We start from the raw sequence: 26,617 nt of genomic DNA on the forward strand, positions 1-26,617 counted from the left end.
AGGACGCTATCATAGGTGATTTACTACCTTCAAATTACAAAATTATTCCTCTATCAAGAAACTCAAAGAGAGGAGGGGTATTAGCTATAATCCTCCATGATCACTTCCAGTTTCAAACGCTTGACTCTAAACTAACCAACGACATGGAAATTCTCACCTGCAAAATATCCAAAGAGGACTGTAAAGATAACTTGATCCAGTGGCGTACCTAGGGTATGTGGCACCCGGGGCCCATCATTTTTTGACACCCCCCCCCATGTAAAAAAATATTTTTTGTAATGACCATGAAACGGAATAAATGGTCAGAATAGAAACAGGCAGTGAAAATTTTCTTATATTCCAAACATAACATAACATAAATTATGTCTGAATTGTCATGACAGCAGAAGTACATATGGAGTAGTTGCAGGTGATGCTTGGGACAGTTCTGATTGTGTTAGTTTGGTTTTATGTGTTTTTTGCATAGAAGGGTTTTTATTTCTTTTTGAAGGTTTTGCAGTCTGTGGTCGATGTCAATTGGTTGTAGAGTTGGGGTTCGAGTGTTGCAGCTCGAATGGCTAGGAGGTTGTCGAACAGTTTTTTTCTTTTGACGTTTTTGGTTGGAGGGTGTGTGAATGGTGCGTGAGTTCTCCTATGTCTGTTTGAAGTGGATTGAATTATTTAGCTGAAGAAATTAGTTACCCCCTCATCCCACACACATTAATTCTCTTCCATTTTTGTTCCCATTATAAAAAACACTGATAAGTTCCCAGAAAAAAAATACATTAAAATAAGAAGTGAAAACAAAGACCCCTACAGATGAGAACATAACATAAGAATAGCCTAACTGGGTCAGACCAATGGTCCATCATGCCCAGTAGCCCATTCTCATGGTAGCCAATCCAGGATACTAATACCTGGTCAAAACCCAAAGAGTAGCAACATTCCATGCTACCGATCCAGGGCAAGCAGACACTTCCCCCATGTCTTAATAACAGATTATGAACTTTTCCTCCAGGAATTTGTCCAAATCTTTCTTAAAACCAGCTACACTATCTGCTTTTACCATAACTTCTGGCCACTTCATTTTTAAGTTTAGATCTTTCCTTTCAAACAGAGACCTTGCTAGATGTCAAATACAGCACAAGGTAACTTCACATGGACTTAGCTGTGCAGGAAATGTGAATCTCCTCATACACCCACCATATAGTGCAAAAATGTGCAAAGGTCTGTTTTTTTCTTTCGATCACTACATAGCCTAATGCCACACAAGCAGCGCTGTTACAAACATATTCTGTAGGTCAATGCTAAGGATAACAAAGTTTCCTTCCTTGGACCAGAAGGAGATACTGATAAACCACTGGAAGAGATCCCAACACAACACCCAATGACCCACTCAGTGTGTGAACCAGTTGAGTGGAGTGGACTAACTGGGGGGTGGAAATGGGCCCGGAGTTTGCTCAGCAGAATTTCCCAGACCACCTCTTCCTCTCAACACATTGACACGCTGCCACCACCACCACTAGAAACACCTCACTGGGTAGGCCAGCTATGCTATAAACTTTATAAAACACATTATTATATTTTCTTATAAAGCACATATTTTAACTGAACTCTCTGACATCCTCAGCCTTTCCATTCACAAAAATAGAAGGAAGAAAAGTTCCCATTTCCTGCTGTTTCATGTCCCCGGCCTATACAATATTTTTTTTCTGCAGACCCTTCAAAAGTCTGACCAAATCCTCGTTTCACTTGCATTATAAAGTACTGAGGATGCCATCTCTTCCCAAACCCAGGTCCTAAAGTCTAAGACAGTGGCGCAAACTAATGCTGCCAGATTCAGGAAAAAAAATTTCGATTCGATTCAGCCTATTGAATTGGTTTTTCAATTCGATTTTCCTGCCCAGTTGGGTGATTTTTTTCAAAACTCCTGGTGGGTTTTATAGCTTTTTCACCCCCTTTGGCTTCTCCTAACCACACTGGCGCTGTGGTGTAAATAAAATAAAGAAACAAAAAGGACTTTTCCTCTCTCTGTTAAATCCTAGCTCACGTTTGCAGTCCAACACCAGCTCTGTCAGGATATACATTTCAAATCTGACATATTATAATCACAAAACAGAAAATAAAATTAATTTTTCTACCTTTTGTTGTCTGGTTATATTTCAAATCTTGTTGGTCCAAGGCTCTGGTTTTCTTCTGATAACTTGCTTGCCAGGGTCTCCTTCTTTCTTCTTTCTGCATGCTAACCATCCATCTGCCAACTCTGTCCTCCCTTTCCATTTCCCTTCCCTCCCCAGGAAGTCTGGTATCTTTCCTTTTTTCATCTCCCTCCACAGATCCACCTTTTCTTAACTACCCTTTCATCCGGCATCTCTCCCTCCTTCCCCACCACCCCAGAGTCCACCATCTCTCCCTTTCTTTTCCCAATTACCCTCCTATCCAGTATCTCTATCCCTCCTCCACACCATCCCTTGTGTCCAATTTCTCTCCCTTTCAGTTCCTTCCCTCCCTAAATCCCATGGTCCATCATTTCTCTCCCTCTCCTCTATTTTCAGACCCATTATTTCTTCATCCCCCCCCAAAGTTTGGCATATGCACGTCTCTTTGAACACCCCCTTCCCTCTGTGTACTTCTAAACTAGGGTCCCCCCCCAAAGGCCTGTCCCCCCTTAAAGGTCTGCCTGTCCCCCCTTGAAGGCCTGCACCCCCCTTGAAGGCATGTCCCACCCCCTTGTAGGCCTGTCCCCCCCCTTGAAGGCCTTTCCCTCCCCCTTGTAGGCCTGTCCCCCCACCTTGAAGACCTGCCTGCCTGTCCCCCCCTTGAAGGCCTGTCCCCCCCCTTGAAGGTCTGCACCCCCCCGAAGGCCTGCACCCCCTGAAGGCCTGTCCCCCCCTTGAAGGCCTGTCCCACCCCCTTGTAGGCCTGTCCCTCCCCTTGAAGGCCTGCCTGTCTGTCCCCCCCCTTGAAGGCCTGTCCCCCCCTTTGAAGGCCTGCACCCCCCCCGAAGTCCTGCACCCCCCCTGAAGGCCTGCACCCCCCCTGAAGGCCTGTCCCACCCCCTTGTAGGCCTGCCCACCCCCTTGTAGGCCTGTCCCCCCTTGTAGACCTGTCCCCCCTTGAAGGCCTGCCTGCCCCCACCTTGAAGGCCTGTCCCTCCCCCCTTGAAGGTCTGCACACCCCCCCCCGAAGGCCTGTCCCCCCCCTTGAAGGCCTGCCTGCCTGTCACCCCCCTCCCCCTTGAATGCCTGCCTGCCTGCCAACCCGCCCCACCCCAAAGGACCGCTCGCCCCCCTGGCCTCCCCGCACCACCTATGAAGCAGCACTACCTATGCTCCCGGCCTTGCCGTTCAGTCCCCACCACCACCACCACCCCCGAAGGACCGCTCGCCCCACTGACCTTCCTGCACCACCTATGAAGCAGCCGCAGCAGGATCGCGACGTCAGCTATCCCTGCGCTGCTTCCTGCGCCGCATTCCCGCCCCCTCCTCTGACGTCAGAGGAGGGGCGGGACCGCGGCGCAGGAAGCAGCGCCCAAGCAGCTTAGGGATAGCTGACCTCGCGATCCTGCTGCTTGCTGCTTCACAGGTGGTGCAGGAAGGTCAGTGGGGCGAGCAGTCCTTCGGGGGTGTGGGGGGACTGAACGGCAAGGCCGGGAGCACCCCTTCAGGGCTGGCACCCGGGGCGGACCGCCCCTCCCGCCCCCCCCTTGGTACGCCACTGACTTGATCGTTACAGTTTTCTACACCCCCCCCCTAATAAATGGAGCCTAGCAAAAGAAGATCTCTATGAATTCCTCCTTACAAACTCAGTAGTCGGCGCCTACAATCTTCTTGCCGGTGACGTCAATCTACATCTCGAGCAGGAAGATAACTCCAACGTTGCAGATCTACTTTCCTTCCTCACATCTCTAGGTTTTTCCAAACCACCCATGACTAAAACTCACAGGAAAGGTCACCACTTAGATTTGATCACATTTCTTTCCAATGCCACAACCACCCCCAGTGTAAGCTTTAAAGGTGAAACCTGGGCCAACACCCCCTGGTCAGACCATCTTCTATGTAATTTTGAATTACACTGGTCCACAAAACAAACCAAAAGGAACCCTAGGATCAATCTCAAAGAGAAAATGATATGGACTAGAGGACAACTAAACCCAGTAGAATTTTGGTCACACTATAGCCTAATATCCATCCCTGATCTAGACCCAAATTTCATCCTAGGATGGAAAAATTTCAGTAATCAGGTTCTTAACAACATTGCACCATTGAAATTATGTAAAAAAAGACACCGTTTATCAGCCAGCTGGTTTGATGCCGACCTACTAGCATTAAAACGAGAAGTTCGCAAACTAGAAAGATTATGGTGCAAATCAGGAAAAGATAACGACAGGTACACTTGGCGACTAAAAGTTAAAGAGTACAAAAGAATGATCAAAGAAAAGCATTGCAAATATTACTCCCAAACAATCAACTTTCCCTCGTTGAACAGCAAAGAACTCTTCAAAATAGTCAACTCCTTATTTAATATTGATCCACATAAACGTTCCCACACAGATCTCCCACCCTCCGCTGCAAACCTAGCCGACTACTTTGCCCAAAAAATTCTCATTCTGAAAACATCTCTTGAAACTACAAGAACTGACCCATCAATCAATCTACCTGTCCCAGAAAATGATGGCTCAACTACTGACATGATCTGGAATCATTTCGAAAACACAGATGGAACCAATTCCTCAAGCTCTACTCCAAATGTGCAAAATCCAACTGCCTACTAGATAATTGTCCACTGACTATCATGAAAACAGCCCCCTTTTCATTCAAAGCTGAACTTTTCAACTGGGTCTCTCTCTGCCTGTCCACTGTCCACTTCCCATTGGAACTCGGCCATATTCCAGTGACTCCTATCATCAAAAACCCCAAAGAACCAGCCTCTTTGGATTCACTACAGACCCATTGCCAATATTCCTCTCTTCCTTAAACTAATGGAAGATCTAGTTAATCTTGACCTTATAAAACACCTAGAGAAGTTTAACATTCTACACGACTCTCAATCAGGATTTTGCACAAATTACAGCACGGAAACTGTCTTAGTGTTGTTGACTGATCACCTCCTCCATTTGTTTTTCTCTGGAAAAAAGCATACTGTTACTTCAATTTGACCTAAGCAGTGCCTTCGACCTTGTCGACCATGACACTCTGATCAGTTGCCTCGATTCTATTGGCATCTCGGGACAGGTACTAACCTGGTTCAAAGGCTTCTTAAAAAAACGCACCTACCAAGTTCACAATGATGGAACCTTTTCCCAATCCTAGAGCAACCCCTGCGGAGTCCCACAGGGCTCTCCTCTCTTTCCCTCTCTGTTCAACGTCTACATGGCATCATTGGGTCATATCTGCTACCTGATTTAAAACTGAAATCATACATTTACGCAGATGACATTACAATCATCATCCCCTTAACCTCACTGTCACAAGAAACTGAACAACTCACTTCTTCTGTTCTCACCAAGGTAGAACAATGGACCACTCAATTCAAACTAAAATTAAACCCAGAAAAAACTAAGCTTTTCCTGGCAAGTCCCAACCACAAGCTAACAAATACCTCTCTGAAATTAAACGGGCTAACCTATCCAATCAATTCTACCATCAAAATCCTAAGAGTCACCTTGGACCGATGCTTGACGTTTGAAGACCATACCAATGCCCAGATTAAAAAATGCTTTTGCATCCTCTGGAAACTCCGTACCATCAAACCCTACTTTGACTTCCTCTCTTTTCAATTGCTGGTTCAGTTACTAATCTTAAGCACCTTAGACTACTGTAATATCACATACTTGGGATCCTTTAAGAAAACCATCAAACGTCTGAAAATCATACAGAATACTGGCGTACACCTCATTTATGGTCTCAAAAAGTCGGACCAGAAAACTTCACTGGTTGCCAATGGAGGCAAGGGTCATCTTGAAATTTGCCTGCCTTTGCTTCAAAACCATAACAGGTTCATCCCCAATCTACCTGTCACACCATTTCGTACTTCCAGGCACCTCACACACACGTAACACCTACCTGTTTGCCTTCCCCTCCTTGAAGGGCTGTATCTACAAGAGATTCCTTGATAGAACACTGTCAATCCAAGCTGGCAAATGGAATAAATGTCTAACCACCCTCATTTCTAACACACACCCCTACCAAGCCTTCAGGAAATCAATCAAAACCTATCTCTTTAACAAATTTCTCTGATTCCTCCCTGCCTTGTTGTATCTCTGACACACCTATTGCATTTCCGACTACTCTACCAATGTAACTAACAATATTCTCTGTAACATCGCTGTCTGTGTACAGTCTCTTCCTATGTAAACCACTCTGAACTGCTTCTGGTATTGCGGTATACAAAATAAAGTTATTATATTTCCTTCGCCTGGAGGCCTCACACAAGGATTATTTACAAACGCAGCTTTACTTACTTGATAAAATCGAAGATCTTGAGAACCGCAGCTGGTAAGAACATAAGAACATAAGAAGTTGCCTCCGCTGAGGCAGACCAGAGGTCCATCTTGCTCAGCAGTCTGCTCCCGCGGCGGTCCATCAGGCCTACTTGCCTGAACAGTGGTCCTTGACTAATTTTATAACTTGCCTCTAATCCTATCCCTATAACCTACCTCTACTCCTATCTGTACCCCTCAATCCCTTTATCCTCCAGGTACCTATCCAAGCCTTCTTTGAAGCCCTGTAGCGTGCTCCTGCTTATCACATCCTCCGGTAGCACGTTCCATGTTTCCACCACCTTTTGAGTGAAAAAGAACTTCCTGGCGTTTGTTCTAAACCTTTCCCCTTTCAATTTCTCTGAGTGCCCCCTTGTACTTGTGGTCCCCCATAATTTGAAAAATCTGTCCCTGTCTACTTTTTCTATGCCCTTCATGATCTTGAAGGTTTCTATCATGTCTCCTCTAAGTCTCCGCTTTTCCAGGGAGAAAAGCCCCAGCTTTTTCAGTCTGTCCGTATATGAGAGGTCCTCCATACCCTTTATTAGCTTAGTTGCTCTTCTCTGGACTCTCTCAAGTACCGCCATGTCCTTCTTGAGGTACGGCGACTAGTACTGGACACAGTACTCCAGGTGCGGGCGCACCATTGCACGATACAGTGGCAGGATGACTTCCTTCGTCCTGGTCGTGATACCCTTCTTAATGATAACCAACATTTTGTTTGCTTTCCTTGAGGCTGTTGCACACTGCGCCGACGCCTTCAATGTTGTGTCTACCATCACTCCCAGGTCTCTTTCAAGGTTGCTCACCCCTAGCGGTGATCCCCCCATTTTGTAAGTGAACATCGGGTTCTTTTTCCCCACATGCATGACCTTGCATTTTCCTATGTTGAAGCTCATTTGCCACTTTTTGGCCCACTCTTCCAGTGTTGTGAGATCTTTTTGGAGATCTTCGCAGTCCTCCATGTTTTTGACCCTGCTGTATAGTTTGGTGTCATCTGCAAATTTAATAACCTCACATTTTGTTCCTGTCTCCAGGTTGTTAATAAATATATTAAACAGGAGCAGTCCCAGCACCGACCCCTGTGGAACTCCGCTCGTGACCCATTGCCAGTCTGAGTAATGACCCTTTACTCCAACCCTCTGTTTCCTATCCGCCAGCCAGTTTTTGATCCATCGATGGACCTTCCCTTGCACCCCGTGGTTCCATAGCTTCCTTAGCAGTCTTTCGTGTGGTACCTTGTCGAAGGCTTTTTGGAAGTCAAGGTAAATGATGTCTATGGATTCCCCTTTATCCACCTGGCTGTTTACCCCCTCAAAGAAGTATAATAAGTTCGTGAGGCATGACCTGCCCTTGCAGAAGCCATGCTGGCTTGACTTTAGCTGCCCATTGTTTTCGATGTGTTCCCAGATGCTGTCTTTAATCAGCGCTTCCATCATCTTTCCCGGGACCGAGGTCAAGCTCACCAGCCTGTAGTTTCCTGGGTCTCCCCTTGAGTCTTTCTTGAAGATGGGCGTGACATTTGCTATTTTCCAGTCCTCTGGAATCTCTCCAGTTTTTAAGGATAGGTTGCATATTTGTCGGAGTGGCTCAGCTATTTCGTTCCTTAGTTCCTTGAGTATCCATTTCCAGGGCCTCCCTGAGTCGGCGGACTTTATGGATAGCGAGCTCCCTACTATCAAAGGGTATCTCGGTGGTGGCTTCGGGGGACATCCGCTTGGACCGAGCACATTGGGCCTTGCAGAAACCGCGGGATAACAGGCCCCGCGACATCATTGCCTGTTTCCAGGATTATTCTATTAAGGAAACGGTCATGCAGAAGGCTCGTTTACAGCCTTCATTTCGGTGGAAAGACCAGGAAATTGAGCTTTATCATGATCTGGCAGCGGTCACCCTACGGAGGAGAGCAGATATCGAGACCAGTCCTGCAACATCTTTGCGCCAAGGCGATTCGCTATCATTGGAGCTATCCTTTTACCCTCCTGTTTCACTTTGACGGGACTCTCCACACTGTGCGAACCTTGGATGAGGCCACCCAGATTTTTCCTGGGGTGGATTTTGGGACCCTCAACTACTTCGGCTGGCGGTTCTGCCACACTTTCTCATCTGGTGGGCCTGAGGGGAGCTCAGCCACAATGGCAGCGAGTTACAAGGAATCGTGGTTGGCCTCTGCGCCCAACCCCGGCTCTGCCTCTTCATGGGGATGTTCCGACTGGTGACTGATTTTTTTTTGCTGTTTTATTTCTTATTGGCTACTGTGTAGTTCCTGGTGCTCCCTGAGGGCTTTTGCTTAATTTTATGTGTGATTGCCTAGGTTGGGGTTTCTCCTGCTGGACTGATGAGCTCCCTTTGGGGTTGTAGCTCGATTGAGGGCTAGGTAACTAGATTGTGGCCTGGGGGTCTGTTATTCTCCCTATGAGCATGCTGGGAGGCAAGGGAGGCTAAGTTTTGGGCCTCCTACGGGGGAGGGACCTTTAGTTCTATCTTGGTGTGGTGGGGAGCACAGGTTCTCAGCGCCTCCCCTCGTTCTGGGATTATCTACCTAGGGGTGTAATATTTCCTGTATGGTGTTATCCAAGGGGTGGGTGCAAGTTAGGGGGTGGTATGGGCAGTGGGAGGTGGGTTTTTTTTGGTTGGTTTCTATTCCAGTTCTCAGGCTTTTTATGTTTTATGTGATTTATGTGGCTTTTTTCCTTGTGGGTTGGGGGTAGTGATATGCGGACTGTCAGCAGTTTCTTTTGGATGCTTGACCATGGGATCCCCTGTGGAGACTGAGGGGTTTCAGTTTCGTTGTGTGACTTTCAATGTTAATGGCTTGAATGTGCTCACCAAGCACCATTTAATGTATAGGGTAAGAAACCCATTTGCTATCTAGACATGAATATTTTGCTTCTAATGTTCAGGAAAATAAGAAAACTCGGGGGGTAGGCATTCTGTTGGCCTCCTCTTTTCTGGAGGAGGTCCACAGTGTGGTATGTGACTCTGACGGGCGATATCTGCTGCTGCGAGTGACTTTTGGTCACCAGACCTATGCCTTGGTCAATATATATGCCCCTAATGTGGGTCAGAGGTCTTTTTTTGAAAAGCTGAGTGCGGTATTGGGCCGTTATGTTGAAGGCCTTATACTGCGGCTTTGGACAACTCCACCAAACAGGGTCCCTCGGCCCGTAGGGAAAGGGAGCGTCTTCTCTCTCTGATTGCTAAGTGGGGGCACATTCTCTGATTGCTAAGTGGATTTTCTCTGATTGCTAAGTGGCGGCACATGTACCCTCAGGAGCGTGATTTCACATTTCGTTCTCCACTCTGGGACTCGGGCTCCCGGATTGACATTTGGTTGAGGGATCGACAGTGGCTATCTTGGCTGGACTCTTGTTCAATCCTTTCTAGCACGCTTTCAGATCATATGCCAGTGGCAGTTTCCCTCCAAAGCCTATTGCCTCCACCCCTCTTGGTGTCCTTGGCGTTTTGCGGATTCTCTGCTTTCGGATCCAGAGCACGGAGAAGTGATTGCAGCTGCGATAAAGGAATATCTAGAATTCAATGATATTGACAATATTGAGCCTTGTGTACTTTGGGAGGGTCTGAAGGTAGTTTTGCATGGTAAAATCATTGCCTTACATGCTTATGTTCATAAAACCCAACAGCAGCAAGAGCAGTTGCTTTGTCTACAGCTTTCTGAGCTGGAACAAGCTCATCAGGTGTCCCTGGGTTTGGATTCTACTAAAATCCGAATCAGTGAACTACGCACTGCTTTTAAAGATCTTGAACTAGCTGCCCTTAGTATTGACCTTCAGAAGGTGTTTCAAGAGTATTTTGAGTTCAATAAGGTTAGCCGTTTATTGGCTAATAAATTGAAAAAGCAGAGAACCCGGAATTTTATCTCTCACATAGTCATTTCGGAAGGGTGGGAATGTTGTTCCTCTAAAGACATTGGGGCTGCTTTTGAGGCTTATTATGCAGATTTCTATCAATTACAAGCAGTTGAAAATCCCATGGATATGGAGACTTATTTCTCCTCGCTGTCATTACCCCCTCTGTCGGAGGGAGAACAGGGCCTGCTTTCTGGTCCCATCGCTCAACAGGAGATTCTAGATGTTATTACGGCCTTACCCTTGCATACTGCTCCCAGGTTGGACAGTATACCAATAAGTTTTATAAAGCTAATCGACATTTACTTGTGCCCTTATTGGAGTGGGTCTTTGCGATCCTGGACTCTGGGGCACCCTTGCCGAGTACCTGGCAAACGGCAATTCCAAAGCCTGGCAAGACATCCACCAGCTGTACATGAAAAAAGACATGGTACTACTCAAAAGGGTCCAGAGAAGAGTGACTAAAATGGTTAAGGTGCTGGAGGAGTTGCCATACAGTGAGAGATTAGAGAAACTGGGCCTCTTCTCCCTTGAAAAGAGGAGACAAAGAGAATCCATGAGCGAAATATTCAAAATACTGAAGGGAATAGACTTAGTAGATAAAGATAGACTGTTCACACTCTCCAAGGTAGGGAGAACAAGAGGGCACTCTCTAAAGTTGAAAGGGATAGATTCCATACAAATGTAAGGAAGTTCTTCTTCACCCAGAGAGTGGTGGAGAGCTGGAATGCTCTTCCAGAGTCTGTTGTAGGGGAAAACACCCTCCAGGGTTTCAAGACAAAGCTGGACAAGTTCCTGCTAAACTGGGATGTACACAGGTGAGGCTCATTTTAGAGCACTTGCTATGACCCGGGGGCCAACACGTGAGCGAACTGCTGGGCATGATGGACCACTGGTTTGACCCAGCAGTGGCAATTCTTATGTTCATAGACAAAAATTGATAATATTAAGCTTTGCATGTGTTGTGGTTTGCCCAGCGTGAGGGATCTCCCACGGTGCTTTTGTTCCTTTATTATGGAATTCTTATAGATTCTCCTTTGCAAGAGGCACCCAACAATTCAAACTCTCCCTTCTTCAGTGAAAGGAATGAAAGGAGTCAAGAATTTTAGTCAATCCTTGGTTTTCAAATTTTCTCAACTATGGAATGAACTTCCTCTTATTTTAAGGAGTCCTGGTCCTTTTCAACTTTTTCGTAATCTTTAAAAACTATTTTATTTGCTCAACACTTTGGAAACTAGTCATATTAATATTTTCTGATTGTTACTTTTTTAACAATTTTTTTAGTCACTGTTAACCGAGTCGAGCTCATTTCTGGCTGAAGACCCAGTATATAAAGCTAAGTTTTAGTTTAGTTTAGTTCCTTGATGCAGACAAAGCATTCGATAGGGTTAATTGGGCTTTTTTGTTCCAGGTCTTGTCACATATGGGTTTTATGGGCAAGTTTTCCACTGGGTTAAAGCTTTATATCTTTCCCCACTGGCATGATTGAAAGTGAATAGGAATTATTTGGCACCTTTGGAATTGCATCACGGTACTCGGCAGGGGTGTCCTTTGTTATTTGCTCTCTCAATAGAACCATTGGCTTGCATGATCCGTGCACACGGGAGTATTCATGGGGTTACTATGGGTTCTTGCAAATCTAAAGTCATGCTTTATACGGATGATGTTCTCTTGTTCCTGCAGCATCCTGAATCCTCCCTGTGGGAGGTCTCTCTTTGCAAGCGTTTGGCCGAGTTTCGGGCTTCATGGTGAATTTAGTTAAATCTGAGATTTTGAACATCAATGTCCCCCCAGAGACCATGCAGATACTTTGGCAGGATTTCCCTTACTGTTGGGTTTCCTCTTCCCTTAAATACTTAGGGGTCCGGCTTATAGTGTCTGCTTCCCAGCATTATGCAGTCAATTTCCCAGTGCTTTTAAGTAATCTTTATAATGATCTTGAGGGATGGGAGGGTCTTACTCTGAGCTGGACCGATCAGATAGCGGCAGTGAAAATGATGCTTCTCCCGCATTTGCTCTATCTGTTCAGAGGAGACTTCTAACCTCAGCCTGCCCCGGAAGTCTTCCTGCAACAGTGACTTCCTGTTCCCGCCTAGGCGAGCGGCTGCTGCAGGAAGAGTTCCGGGACAGGCTGAGGTTAGAAGTCTCTTCTGACGGATACAGCGCCGCGGCTGCCATAACATTTAAAATAATAGCGATCCGGGGGGGGGGGTAAACAGGTGTGGGGAAGTCCAGAGCTGCAGGGCCGGCATTAGAGGGAGTAAGAGCTGATGGTGCCACAGAGTCCCGCGGGGGAAGGGAGGAAGGAAGAAGAGGAACCGAAGCATGGCAATTTTGGGGGAGCAGGTGTGGGGAAGTCCAGAGCTGCAGGGGAGAGTGTTGCTGTACCCAGCTGGAGGGAGAAGGAAGATGAGGGAGGGAATGAAAGGAGATGCCAGGGCTTGGAGGGAAGGAGGAAGGTATGCCAGCCTAAGAGAAAAGGAAGGGGGAGATGTCAGAGCATAGAGGGAGAGGGAAAGATGGAAGAAAAGGAAAGGAGAGAGATGCCAGAGAATCAGGGAAGGGAAGATACCAGACTGTGGGGTGCGAAGGAAGACAAAGATGCCAGAGCATAGGGGATGGGGTGGTGACAGAGAGAAAAAAATGGAGAGGTGGCAGAGCTGAAATCAATCAGGTACAAAGGAGAGAAGGGGCACAGGATAGATAGTTATGAAAGGAGCATAGAAAGAAGGAAGATGTTGTATGGAAAAGAGAGAAGGCAGACATTGGATGGAAAGGGCAGAGAGGGCAGTGACTGAAGGGGCGAGAGAGAATGTGAACAGTAGATGGAAGGGGTAGAGAGAGGGACAGACAATGAATGGAAGTGTGGGGGAGAGGGGGAGCAGACGCTGGAAGGAAGTGGGGAGGAGAAAGGAAAAAGGGCACATGCTGGATTGAGGGATGAGGATAGAGTTAGATACTGGAAGGGGTGAGGGAAAGAGGTTGCAAGCTATAGGTAGACACAGTGAAAGAGGGAAATTGAGGACTGAATAATAAAAAAGAATTTAGACAGAGACAGAAAATAAATTGAGAAGGAAGACCAGGGAAGAACGGGAGGAACGGAACGGAGAGAGAGATGCCAGAGCAGAGGGTAGGGGAGGAGACAGAAAATAGACCTAGGAGGAGGAAAAGAGGAAGGAGACAGATATTGGATCTGAGGAGAAAAAAGGAGGAGATATGCTAAAATCTGCTGGGAGGGAGGAAGGAAAGAAGGAGAGAAAGAGGCAGAGAAAGAGGGGGTGTTGTAAGCAGATTAGAAAGACTACAGAGAGAAAGGCCTGGACGAAAGGGGAAAGACAGGAGGAAGATACAGGACTATGGGAGGTTTAGACAGAGATGGAGGGAGAGAAAAGGAGACCTGGAACAACGGTACAAAGGAGAACTGACACTGGATCTGGGGAGGGTAATAGAGGGAAAAGAGAGAGAGACCTGGACCCAAAGGGGATGGGGCTGGATTGTGAAAGAAATGTTGAATGCAAAAGAAAGAAGGGAAGAAAGATTGGATGCACAGTCAGAAGAAGGAAGTGCAACCAAGAGACTCATGAAATCACCAGACAACAAAGGTAGGAAAAATGATTTTATTTTCAATTTAGTGATCAAAATGTGTCTGTTTTGAGAATTTATATCTGCTGTCTATATTTTGCACTATAAGTGTCTATTTTTCTATAGTTACTGAGGTGACATTGCATATTTTAAAGTAATCTGTTTGACATCTTTGAAAAAACCCCTGAAACTCGTAAATGATAATTAACATTTTCTCTGCGTACCGTGTGCTTTGTGGGTTTTTTTTAATATATTTTATGTTTACCATTATGAATTAAGATATTGTGTGTACATGAAAATGAATGGAAGAAATTGGGGGTGGGACTATGGCGGAACTGAATATTAATAGATGTCCCGTTTTGATGAAATAAATAAATGGTCACATTAGTCTTACCTCCCCGCTGCTGCTGCTAATCACTGACAAGAAGTCTTCTTTCTGACATCAATTCGGACATCGGAGAGGACATTCTGGGCCAGCCAATCACTGCCTGGCTGGCCCGGAAGGTCCTCTCCGACGTCAGAATTGATGTTGGAAAGAAGATATCTTGTCGGCGATTAGCAGCAGCAGCAGGGGGGAGGTAAGACTGCAGCGGCGCAGACTGGGGGAAAGGAAGGAGAGAGGCTTTTTTTTTTCCACGGCAGAGAGGGAAGGATGTAGGCAGACAAGCTGGCTGGCTTTAGCACAGCAGGGAGGGAGAGAGATAGGTAGGCAGGCAGGCTGGCTGGCTTTGGGGGTGGACAAAATCTGGAAGGCACTGGGGGTACTATTGGCACAGGACGGAGGCACTGGGGCACTATTGACACAGGACGGAGGCACTGGGGGCACTATGGACACGGGAAGGAGGCACTGGGGGCACTGGACACAGGATGGAGGCACTGGGGGCACTATGGACATGGGAAGGAGGCACTGAGGGCACTATGGACACAGGACGGAGGTACTGGGGGCACTGATATGGGAAGGAGGCACTGGGGGCACTAAGGACACAGGACAGAGGCACTAGGGGCACTAAGGATACAGGACGGAGGCACTGGGGGCACTAAGGACATGGGAAGGAGGCACTGGGGGCACTAAGGACACGGGAAGGAGGCACTGGGGGCACTAAGGACATGGGAAGGAAGGAGGGAGGGAATAGAAAGGAACAATTGTTGGGCCTGAGTGCAGAAAGAAAGAAATGAAAGAAAGGATACACAGTCAATTAATAGATGTCCTCTTTTGATGAAAAAATAAATGGTCACGTTATCCCTGACTTACTTTCTCTGCAGCAGAGTCGGCAGCCGCGCTGATGTGCAAGAAGGTCCCACGATGACTCATCTGCTGGCTCTGCTCCGGAAGAAGTAAGTTACGTCAGAGGGGGTGGACCTGGCAGATGCCGTCATAGTGGGACATTGCCACAACTCCCTGCGTCTGCCGGGTCCACCCCCTCTGATGTAACTTACTTCTGGAGCAGAGCCAGCAGACGAGTCATCGTGGGACCTTCTAGCATGCGGCTGCCGAGTCCACTCCAGAGCAAGTACGTCGGAGTGGGGTGGAATGGCAGCCGGCAGCTACAGTCATCACGGGACCTTGCTGCATGAATGGAGAGAAAGGAGCATGACTGCTGGAATGGAAGAGTGGTGGAGGGAAAGAAAGGGGGCAGGGTGGTATGGAAGGGTGGTGCTGATGGAATTGATGTACAGAGAAAGTGGAGAGACATAAGGGGGACATAAGGGGGAAGGATATTGGAGGGAAAGAAAGGGGGCAGATGCTGATTGAAGAGGGGTGGATGGAGAGAGAAAGGGCAGACATTGGTAGTGGGGAGCCTATGCTGGATGGAAGTGCAGATGGGAGAGATAGGGGAGCAAATGCAGGAAGGAAATGGGAGGAGAGAAAGAGGGGAGCAGATGCTGGATGGAAGTGGACAGAGAGAGGAGCAGGTACTAGATGGAAAGGTTTGAGAAAGAGAGTACATGATGGAAGGAGGGGATAAATAAAAGGAGGGCACATGATGGGGAGAAAAGGATTGAGTTAGGGAAACACTGGAGGGGTGAGGAAAAGAGGTGGCAAGCTTTAAGTAGACAGTAAAAAAGGACATTGATGAGAGGGTAGTAAGAACGTAATCTAGACAGATGCAGAAAATAAATTGAAAAGGAAAATGAGGGAAAAAAGGAAAGGGATTGCAGAGGAGAGGTGTGGGAGAGGGAAGGAGAGGAGAGAGATGCCATACCAATGGGGTTGAAAGGAGAGATGGAAGGGGGAGGCATACAGTTTCTGGAAGGGGCATAGAAGGAGAGAAGATGCCATATAGGGGAAGATGCCAGTGGATGGAAGGAAGAGAGTTACAAGAAGATGAGGAAAGCAGAAACCACAGAAGACAAAGGTAGAATAAAAATTTTCTATTTATTTATTGTTTTAGGAGACATGTGTCACTGTTTCTGTGGTGTTGCATTGTATGCAGAGTCCAGCTTCTTGCTGGTTCAATTTAACCTTTGTCTATGTATTTCTATTTTATCCCCCCTTTTACAAAACTGTGGAGCGTTTTTTAGCACCAGCCGTGGTGGTAGCAGCTCTGATGCTCAGAATTCTATGAGTGTCAGAGCTGTTACCTCCGTAGCTAAAATCCACACTACAGTTTTGTAAAAGATGGAGGGGTTAGTTTGTAATTACATATTCCATACTAGGCAAAGGTGTTTTCTGTGTTCTGTGTGTTCGAAAGACATGGTTTTTTGTTAGGATTGACTGCAGGATTGATCTGTACTAGTCTGGCTTGTTTAGTTTTACAATGGGTGTATTGATGTTGAACTGCTCATTGCAGTATGCAAGATGCTGCCTTTTCCTAGGTACTCACTCATGCGTGATGTGTGGATTGTTACTAAAAATCATGTTTTCATACAGTTGGTAGGGGTGTCAAAAAATGATGGGCCCCGGGTGTCACATATGCTAGGTACGCCACTGTTTTGCTCTGCACTTGTTTACGGCAGCGCGTCTGGAAATTGCGGCCCATTGGAAACAGCAGAGTGTCCTGAGTTTCTGTGGGGTCTGGCCTCATTTGGACTCCCTACATCTTATGTCTAAACTGACGGCAATTTGCCGTCACACTATGTCCTTTCTATTTGACCTGGAAAGAGTCTACTTGAGTGCCACTTGCTGTAGCTCCCTGTTGGGTATTTTCCCCATCCCCCTCACCTTTTTTTTGTCTTAGGTTAGTTCTGCCTGAGAACCTGTGTTTGTTTGCTGATTATTGCTGTGGAGGAAATTTAGAAGGGTGGATGGGGGGTGGGATCTGTTGGGTTGGGGTGGTTGGGTGTGGGGGATTCACAATATATACTTATGTGAAGTTCTTTGGTAATTAGCTGTATTGTTTGCTGTTTTGTGAATGTAATGTAATGTAATTTATTTCTTATATACCGCTACATCCGTTAGGTTCTAAGCGGTTTGAAGAAAATTGTATTTTCTTTTTGGGTTGCTTTCTATACCAAAAAAATTAATAAAATATAATATTTTAAAAAATTAATATCTCGCTTTTTCATTGTCTGATGCTTCTGGCTTACATACCATCCTGAATACGACGGCTGCCACACATTTCAGGGCGTCCTTCTGGTATAAACTCATGCAGAAGTCCTTTTTCAATGGACCTCAAGAATTAGAAGTCAAGTGGCATCAGCTACCTAAACCTGCCCTCTGATGCTATTGATTGGATTGGAGTATCGACGCCATTCTCTAAATCTGTCAGATCTGCTTCTTTATTGCAATCTATATTCTTTGTAATGCACAGAGCGGTATGGACACTGGTTTTGTCTACCAAAATAGATGTGAATGCCTCCTCCCTATGTTGAAATGAATGAAAATATCACAAAGCTGGACCAGTGCAAAACCGTTTCACATGATAATGTTTTCAGTTTTTCATGAGTATGCCTCAGCCCCACCACTCCACCGCTGTACTATCTTATGACTGCGTGGAGATTTATGTGGCACTTCATCATCGGCTGCTCATATTTTTCTATGTTATAGAACCGTGAAGAATCCTTCATATATTCTTAAAATGATTTGCTCTATATAAGGGTGATGTAAATACTTAGCTCTTATCAGCCAACGTCTGGGAGTTTAACCCGACATGTTTCGCGCCAAACGGTGCTGTATCAAGGGTCTCCCGAGTACGCGCTAGTCATCCGACTCATAGTATTGCTCAGAGCAACTGGGACTGGTATAAGCATTCACCATTTTAGCCATATTAGGGGAAGCTTATAGTGAATATCCTCCCTATGTTGATCATGTACGAAACAGGTGGGAACCCTTGAACATCTTCTTTTTTCATGTCCACTTATTCAAGTATATTGGGACAAGGTGTGGAGCCTCATATGCTCTATTCTGAATATTAATGACACTTTTTCGTTCTCTGTACTCATCATAAGAGACCAAGCCCTTTCAGTGTCGCTATCTATGGACGAAGTTAGTCTTTTCACCATTATGATCTCCTTAGCAATTCAAATCATACTATATAACTGGAAGGATCTCTCTAAAGTGGAATTTCATATGTGGTGGAACGCACTATGCATCACAGGCAAATATGAAAAAGTATTTTCTGAAAAGTCTAACACTTTGCCTCATTTCCTTGCTGTGTGGAAGCCTGTACTTGATTATACTGCCCCATGACCTTTTGTGTGTTATATATATATTTTGGATCATACATTCTGGTGGCTTATCTCTTACTTTTTCTTTGCATTCTATATTCACATTTACACGAAGATACTCTTATTTTGTTGTGCATGTCTGCATAAGCTGATGTATGTACCCTGAACTGTACTTTATCTCCTGTACACTCATCTTTTGTCATTCTGTATTGTTTACTTTGAAATCTAATAAAACTTGTTTTGAACTTAAAAAAAAAAAAATTAACATCGGAATATTTGGCAAATAAACCTAAAACAAGCTTAGAGATATTTGGAGTATAGAAACAAAGCTGTGCAATGGCCACGGATTTGGACTTGGAGAATGAGATGTACAGCGTCAGCATTTATGAGACAAACTTGATTCTTTTTCTTATATAGAACTTTTTGGACTCCAGTTTGTTTACAAAAATTGGATAGTTCAAAGTCTAATAGATGCTGGTACTGTCATCTTGAGGTAGGAACACTGGATCATTTGTTATTTTATTGTCCATTGATATTCAGTTTTTGGAAAATAAATATGGGGGAAAATTAATATGGTACTCGGTGTCTCAATACCATTATCTTATGACGTGGTTCTATTTGGGACATTGTTGAAATCTAAGAGTCTAATCGACACACATAAAAAGACTTCTGATTATGATGGGGGTGGCCATGCAATTTATAACCAGAAACTGGAAGAACTGGGATAGATTTAATTTTTCTTTTTGGTGGGAAACACTTTGCTTGTATTATAGGTATAAAAGAATGAATGCAGAACAATTGGGACATAATAAAAGGTTTAAATATATATGGGGTCCATTGGAGGAATTTGTTAAAAAGAAGAATGATTGAATTCCTTAATTCCTAGATGATTTCTACACACATACAGATAGGGAGGGAGGGAAGGGGGGAGGAATAGGGTAATTTGTTTTAATATTTGTTCAAATATAAGTGCTGTTATATGTTAAATCTGAATGTATATTTGCTTGCACTTTGTGTAAGTTTTGAAAACTAATAAAGATTTATAAAAAAAATTATCAAACTTATGTTTTTAACAATCTTCTTAATGCCATAAGAACATAAGAATTGCCACTGCTGGGTCAGACCAGTGGTCCATCGTGCCCAGCAATCCGCTCAAGCAGCAGCCCTCTGGTCAAAGACCAGTGCCCTAACTGAGACTAGCCCTACCTGCTTACGTTCTGGTTCAGCAGAAACTTGTCTAACTTTGTCTTGAATCCCTTGAGGGTGTTTTCCCCTATGACAGACTCCAGAAGAGCGTTCCAGTTTTCGACCACTCTATGGGTGAAGAAGAACTTCCTTATGTTTGTATGGAATCTATCCCCTTTCAATTTTAGAGAGTGCCCTTTCGTTCTACTGACCTTGGAGAGGGTGAACAACCTGTCCTTATCTACTAAGTCTATTCCCTTCAGTACCTTGAATGTTTCAATCATGTCTCCTCTCTGTCTCCTCTGTTCGAGGGAGAAAAGGCCCAGTTTCTCTAATCTTTCACTGTACGGCAACTCTTCCAGCCCCTTAACCATCTTAGTTGCTCTTCTCTGGACCCTTTCGAGTAGTACTGTGTCCTTATTCATGTACAGCGGCCAGTGCTGGATGCAATAATCCAGGTGAGGGCGCACCATGGCCTGGTACAGCAGCATGATAACCCTCTCCGATCTGTTCGTGATCCCCTTTTTAATCATTCCTAGCATTCTGTTCGCCCTTTTCGCCGCTGCCGTGCATTGCACAGACAGCTTCATCGACTTGTCGATCAGAACTCCCAAGTCTCTTTCCTGGGAGGTCTCTCCAAGTACCGCCTCAGACATCCTGTATTCGTGCATGAGATTTCTGTTACCGACTTGCATCACTTTACACTTATCCACATTGAACCTCATTTGCCATGTCGATGCCCATTTCTCAAGCTTGATTATGTTATGTTGCAGATCTTCACAATCCCCTTGTGTCTTCACTACTCTGAATAACTTTGTATCATCCGCAAATTTAATCACCTCACTCGTCATACCAATGTCCAGATTGTTTATAAAGATGTTGAAGAGCACGGGTCCAAGCACCGAACCTTGTTGCACCCCATTGGTGACGCTCTTCCATTCCGAGTATTGTCCATTTACCCCCACTCTGTTTCCTATGCTCCAGCCAGTTTTTAATCCACGTGAGTATTTCACCCTAGATTCTATGACTCACAATTTTCTGAAGCAGTCGTTCATATGGAACCATGTCGAATGCCTTCAGAAAATCCATATAAACAATGACGACCGGGTCGCCCTTGTCTATCTGCCTGTTTACTCCCTCGAAGAAGTGCAGCAAGTTCGTCAGACAAGATCTGCCTTTGCTGAAACCATGCTGACTGGTCCTCATTAGGCCGTGTCCGTCAAAGTGATCGATGATTCGGTCCTTTATCAGCGCCTCTACCATCTTTGCCGGTACCGAGGTCAGACTCACCAGTCTGTAGTTTCCTAGATCTCCCCTCAAACCCTTTTTGAAGATCAGTGTAACATTCGCCACCTTCCAGTCTTCCGGAATCTTTCCCGATTTGATCGACAGGTTGGCTATTAGTTGAAGCAGTTCAGCTATAGTCCCTTTCAGTTCCTTGATGACCCTCGGATGGATGCCATCCGGTCACGGAGATTTATCGCTCTTTAGCCTATCAATCTGCCTGTGTACCAGACTGACCATCAGCCCTGTCAGTTTCCCGTCTTCATTTCTAGCATAGAGCCTGATGGGTTCTGGTTTGTTTCGTATATCCTCTTCAGTAAATACAGACACAAAAAATGTGTTCAGTTTGTGGGCAATTTCTTTATCTTCTTTTAGCACTTCCTTTAGTCCATGGTCATCCAATGGCCCCATCGCTTCCTTTGCAGGTCGTTTGCCCTTAATGTATCGAAAGAACGACTTGAAGTTTTTCGTCTCCTTGGCTATTTTTTCCTCGTAGTCTCTTATGGCCCCTTTTACCGCCTTATGGCACCTGCGTTGATGTTGTTTGTGCTTATTCCAGTTTTCGTCCATTTGGGACCTTTTCCATTCCTTAAATGAAGTTTTCTTGTCTCTGATCGCTTCCTTCACCTCTACAGTGAGCCACACCGGTTCTTTGTTCTTTTTATCTTGGATCCTTTGTTGAAACTGTCACAGGGTAGGACTGAGCCGGGTAGCGAAAGGGCACCTATGCTAGGCAGGGGAAAATACTCTCCCAAAGAGATAAAACACTACCCACACCAACACCTCAGCTCAGAGCTACAGCCAGGCAAGGCAGGTTCAGTGAAGAGCAAGGAAGTACCTATTTGTTTTCACCGGAATCAGAGAAGGGAGAACAATGGGTAAGGGGAACTAAAAGTACTCAGGATATTGTTCCTAGGGGAGGATGCACCACACATCTCCTAACATTCATGGGGGACACAATTCCTGACAACACCAGGAACATTTCAGCCCTCAATTTAATCGAGAACAAGTCACACCTGTTGCTCATTATCCTGAGGCTTAGAGACCAGCAGCAGTGCTCAGAGAGGAGGCAGCCACTGAACCAACCCACAACTGGAGAGGAAACAGAAGGGAGACAGGAGACCAGTTCCAAGGACACGCAGCAGCATACCTCAGCCTAACACCCAGGTCAGATCTAACTATATGGAAGCTGAAATGTTAGAAGACTTTTTAGACCCTGAGGAAGTCATGAACTTCAAAGAGGGAAATGTTGATTCTGACCAGTGGGATATGGAAAACGATGGGGTTTAAAGGAAGTTAAGCTGAGACTGCTTGTGCTAGTTAAGGGTCTAACTGTTTCTGTAACCTTCAAGGCAAAAGAGAGGTTACTGAAAGCCATAGTGGCTTGTGAGGGTTCCTTGCATTCCTTTTGGGCAAGAACCACAGAGTATCTAGGCTGTGGCAATTAGCACTGCCCAGCCTTGGCAGTAGTTTGGAGATCTTTTTCCTTTTGTTTTCATAGACTGGATTGTGGGTCCTAGTTGGTAGGGACCACAACCAACGGTCATTGTGGGAGGAACTCCCTTCTGCCCTGAGCTCTGCATCCAAAGAGTTCAGAAGCGGATCCAGTCTAAAGCTGCCAAAAGTGATTGCCAGCCAGAGACTGTATCAAACTGCGTGAAAGTATTTTGAAAGTAGCTTGGAATTTATGGACTATTGCACTGAGGTAAAGAAGAGTCATTTTTTGACTATAACTGGGAATGCAAGTTTTTTCCTTTTTGAACTGTGAATGCAATTGTGGGTTTTGAAAGCTGAAGTTGGAAGCAAAACTGGGTGTTTTTACTTGATCCACCAACTCTAATTAGTACTGATAAACCGCTCAGTCAGAGTAGTGTGCTCTGGGCTCTTTTGTCCACTCCCGCTTGGGCCCGGCCTGGCCTTGTGATACACAGTGACAATACGTGGTATATGTAGATTTAGTGCCTCGGTGACTGTGTCCTTAAAAAGGGACCAAGTTTGCTCTAGCGTTTTTACAGTGCTTATCCTCTTCTTAATTTTCTCCCCACCATGAGTCTCATCCCTTCATGATTCCCTTTTCGGAAGTTCGATGCCGTGGCCGTCGTTCTGGACCGATATTTCAGCCCTGCATCCAGGTTAAAGCGGATTATGTTGTGATCGCTGTTTCCCAGTGTCCCTTCTACTTCTACATCTTGTGCCAGTCCTCGTAGTCCATTTAGAATTAACTCCAGTATTGCATTTCCTCTTCTATTTTTCTTGACAAGTTATTCCAGGAAGCAATCACCTACAGCATCCAGGAACTTGGTCTGCCTAGCGCAGCTGGAAGTACCTAGGTTCCAGTCTATCCCCGGATAGTTGAAGTCACCCATGATAACTGCGTTGCCTCCCTTGCAGTTGCATTTAATCTCGTCCGTCATTTCTCTGTCAATTTCTTCGGACTTCCCTGGGGGTCGATAGATGCTGATCTTCGTTTCCAGTCCATTTGTTCCCAGAAGTTTGACCCATAGAGACTCTAACTTATCCATCAGTTGTGGTGTGTTCTCTCCAGTGGATTCAATTCCCTCTTTGACGTATATGGCAGTGCCCCCACCTTTTTGAACCACTCTGTCTTTGTGGTATAGCTTGTATCCCGATATCACAGTGTCCCAGACATTTTCCTCAGTCCATCATGTTTCTGTGATTCCGATGATGTCAACGTTATCTTTTTGTGCCATAGCTTCTAATTCACCCATCTTATTCCTTAGGCTTCTTGCGTTCATGTACATACACTTGAGTTTGTGACCTGTTTCTTTCTTGCATTTTCTTCCGTCTTATGTCTCTATCGGTCTGTCTTGCCTGTGATCCAGTGAGTCTTCCCCTATATCTTCCTTCAGTGAGTCTTCCCCTCTATCTTCCTGTATGGTATTCTCCGGGTATACTGGTTCCCGAACCATCGACTCTCTCTCTCGGTAGATTATCAGCTTTCCCCTTCTTCCTAGTTTAAAAACTTCTCAACTTCTCTTTTGATGTTGCTTGCAAGTAGCCTCATTCCGTCTCTGCTGAGATAGAGTCCGTCCTTCCTGTACAGCTTGCTCTTCCCCCAGAACGTAGTCCAGTTGTGCACAAAGTGGAATCCTTCTTCCACAAACCAGTGCCTCATCCATGCGTTGACTGCTTGCAGCTCCATCTGCCTCTTCTCATCGGCCCTGGATACTGGCAGGATCTCCGAGAATGCTATCCTCTGTGTTCTGGTCTTCAGCTTCCTTCCTAGCATCTGGAACTGGTCCTTCAGTACTTCTCTGTTGTAGTTCCTGCTGCTCACGTTGTTCATCCCCACATGGATCATCACCGCCGTATCTTCTTCTTCCACCTGGTAGGCAGGTCACCAGCCGATTCAGTCTTCCTCCCGCTATGTAGCTGTCGACTTGTCTTATGATGGAGTCCCCCACGATGATTGCTGTCCTCTCTATCTTCTCTTGATTCTCCAGCCGCAGGTCCATGTCCTTTGTGTATGTCCATCTCTCCAGCCATAGGTCTATGTCCTTCGTTCGCATCCATTTTCTCTCATCTTGGCATTGGCTTGCACCGGACTCGTCTTTTGTGGGTTTCCTCCGCTGTTTCCAGATCTCGCTGCTGTATCACCTATTTCTTCCTGGTGGTTGTCCGTTGGGCGGTCCACACTCTCTGTTGCTGGTGATTCTCCAGTCCATGGCCTCCCTGTATGCCTCCTCTATGAACTTTTCCAGCTCTCAGACTTCTTCCTCGATGGTGTCCTCTGTCTTCCTCCTCCGCAGCTTGAAGTTCTCTGCATCTCTGTCTTCCTCCTCCATAGCTTGAAGTGCCTCCAGTTTCAGGATTCTGCCCTCCAGGAGTCTGACTTGTTTCTTCAGGGTCTCTAGTTCTCTGCATCTATTAAGAATACAGTGGTTTGGGAGTAACCGTCTGAATGCTAGCTTGTCCTGAGGAGTCAGATGAAGAGGTAGGTTTTTATTGCTTTTCTAAAGTTCAAAAGACCATCAAGGGATCTGATGTTAGCAGGCAGCTGATTCCAGTACTTTGGTAAGAAGTGAGAGTATGACCATCGTCTGCCAAAGAATCGTTTAGATTAAGATCTCAGACAAAGTGCTTCTCTGCAATAATTATTCCTGTTCAAATGGGAACTTTATTGCTGATGGTATCCTCTCCATTTCAATCCTAAGCCCTTAGGCCCTTATTTGGACGTCCCCACTAGATGCACTTTGTAGAATCGTGCTTAAGAATGCTGAGCAGCGCTCAGCGTCAGTTGGACGTCCATAATTTTAGATGTACTTTATAGAATCGGGTTTTTTTTAAAAGATGGCAGATAGACATCCATACAATGTCCTCAATGTTATAATTTTGACATTATTAGAATGACAAATTTATACCATTTTCTATGTAAAATGTTACACCATGCCATTTTTTTTTTATAGATGTAAAATGTTAGATGTATTTTATAGAATGATGAATTTATACCATTTTTCATTATAGATATAAAATGTTGCACCATGCGATTTTTTTTTTAATTCTGTTTAATATTTTATTCTCTGTCAGAGCTACTGAGCTGGATTCAAACTAGGAACATTAGTGTAGAAGGCTGTAACCTTAACCAGTGTGCTGCATAGTAATTGTAAAACTAGGTCTTATAGGCATTGTATGGAGGTACACTTATGAGCGTAGTTTTGGGCTTCAGACAGACTTTAGTTTGATAGACATTTCCAATGCGATCTTGTAAATAGGGTTCAGGGATTTTATTTTTGCTTTATTTAGCTCCAAATACATTTAATAAACCATCACATAAACAGGACACATCGATACAACAATAGTACGTGCATAACCTACTAGTTTTCTGGCCAAACAGCAATGTTATTTGATAATTACTGCACATGAAAAACACAGCTTTAGGTTTCTTGCTAAAAAATCACTTTTTTTCTCACTAAACAGTGCTCCAATCAACTCATTCTTGAAAGCAAAGAAAGCACATTAAAAATTATATAGACTGCATACATAAAACTTCATTTGCAAAAGCTTAACAACAGAAAAAAAACACATACAAACCTTAGCATGGTTTCTACTTCATTGCAAAAGGAGGTGTGTAGCTGCATAATGTTGATCTCATTGTGAGATCATCAAGGTGCACCTGCAAGGTAGAATGCCACAATTAAAAGATGTACTGGGAGTTGAACCCACAATCTCTGGAATATAAGCATGTGGCTTTTACACATTGAGCCATAGCAGCTTCCACTTAGGAGTTTCTAATTGCCCTGTCATACCATAGCTTAGTGATCTGCTAACGTATCATTTGCTTAGCTATGATATCACAGTCACCTGCAACAAATCAGTGCTAGCTCAATGGCTTAAAGTGCTACTTTCATTGTCCCAAAAGTCAGGGCTCTGAATCTTAGGTATGGTTGAATAAATGTGATGTTAATTCAAATACTGCTGTTTATATCAATTGATAACCTCACATTTTTTTATGTTCAATAATGTTTATTAGAATTTCATTTAACATAAGAACATAAGAAGTTGCCTCCGCTGGGTCAGACCAGAGATCCATCATGCCCAGCAGTCCGCACCCGCGGCGGCCCATCAGGTCCATGACCTGTCTGGTTTTCTAGATTTAGCCCTATAGACC

At 45.1% G+C, this 26,617-nt stretch overlaps 1 protein-coding gene across 1 annotated transcript in view; it reads left to right on the plus strand.

Annotated features, from left to right (window-relative positions):
• The first annotated feature begins 22,115 nt into the window (after positions 1 to 22,115).
• Positions 22,116 to 26,617, plus strand: part of CCIN (calicin) — an 87,749-nt gene continuing 83,247 nt past the window's right edge. The window contains exon 1 of the mRNA XM_033960940.1: positions 22,116 to 22,155. The gene's annotated coding sequence lies outside the window, so the exon portion shown is untranslated. The remainder of the gene's footprint in view (positions 22,156 to 26,617) is intronic.

Source organism: Geotrypetes seraphini, chromosome 1, assembly GCF_902459505.1.
Source record: "Geotrypetes seraphini chromosome 1, aGeoSer1.1, whole genome shotgun sequence".
Classification (NCBI taxonomy): Eukaryota; Metazoa; Chordata; class Amphibia; order Gymnophiona; family Dermophiidae; genus Geotrypetes; species Geotrypetes seraphini.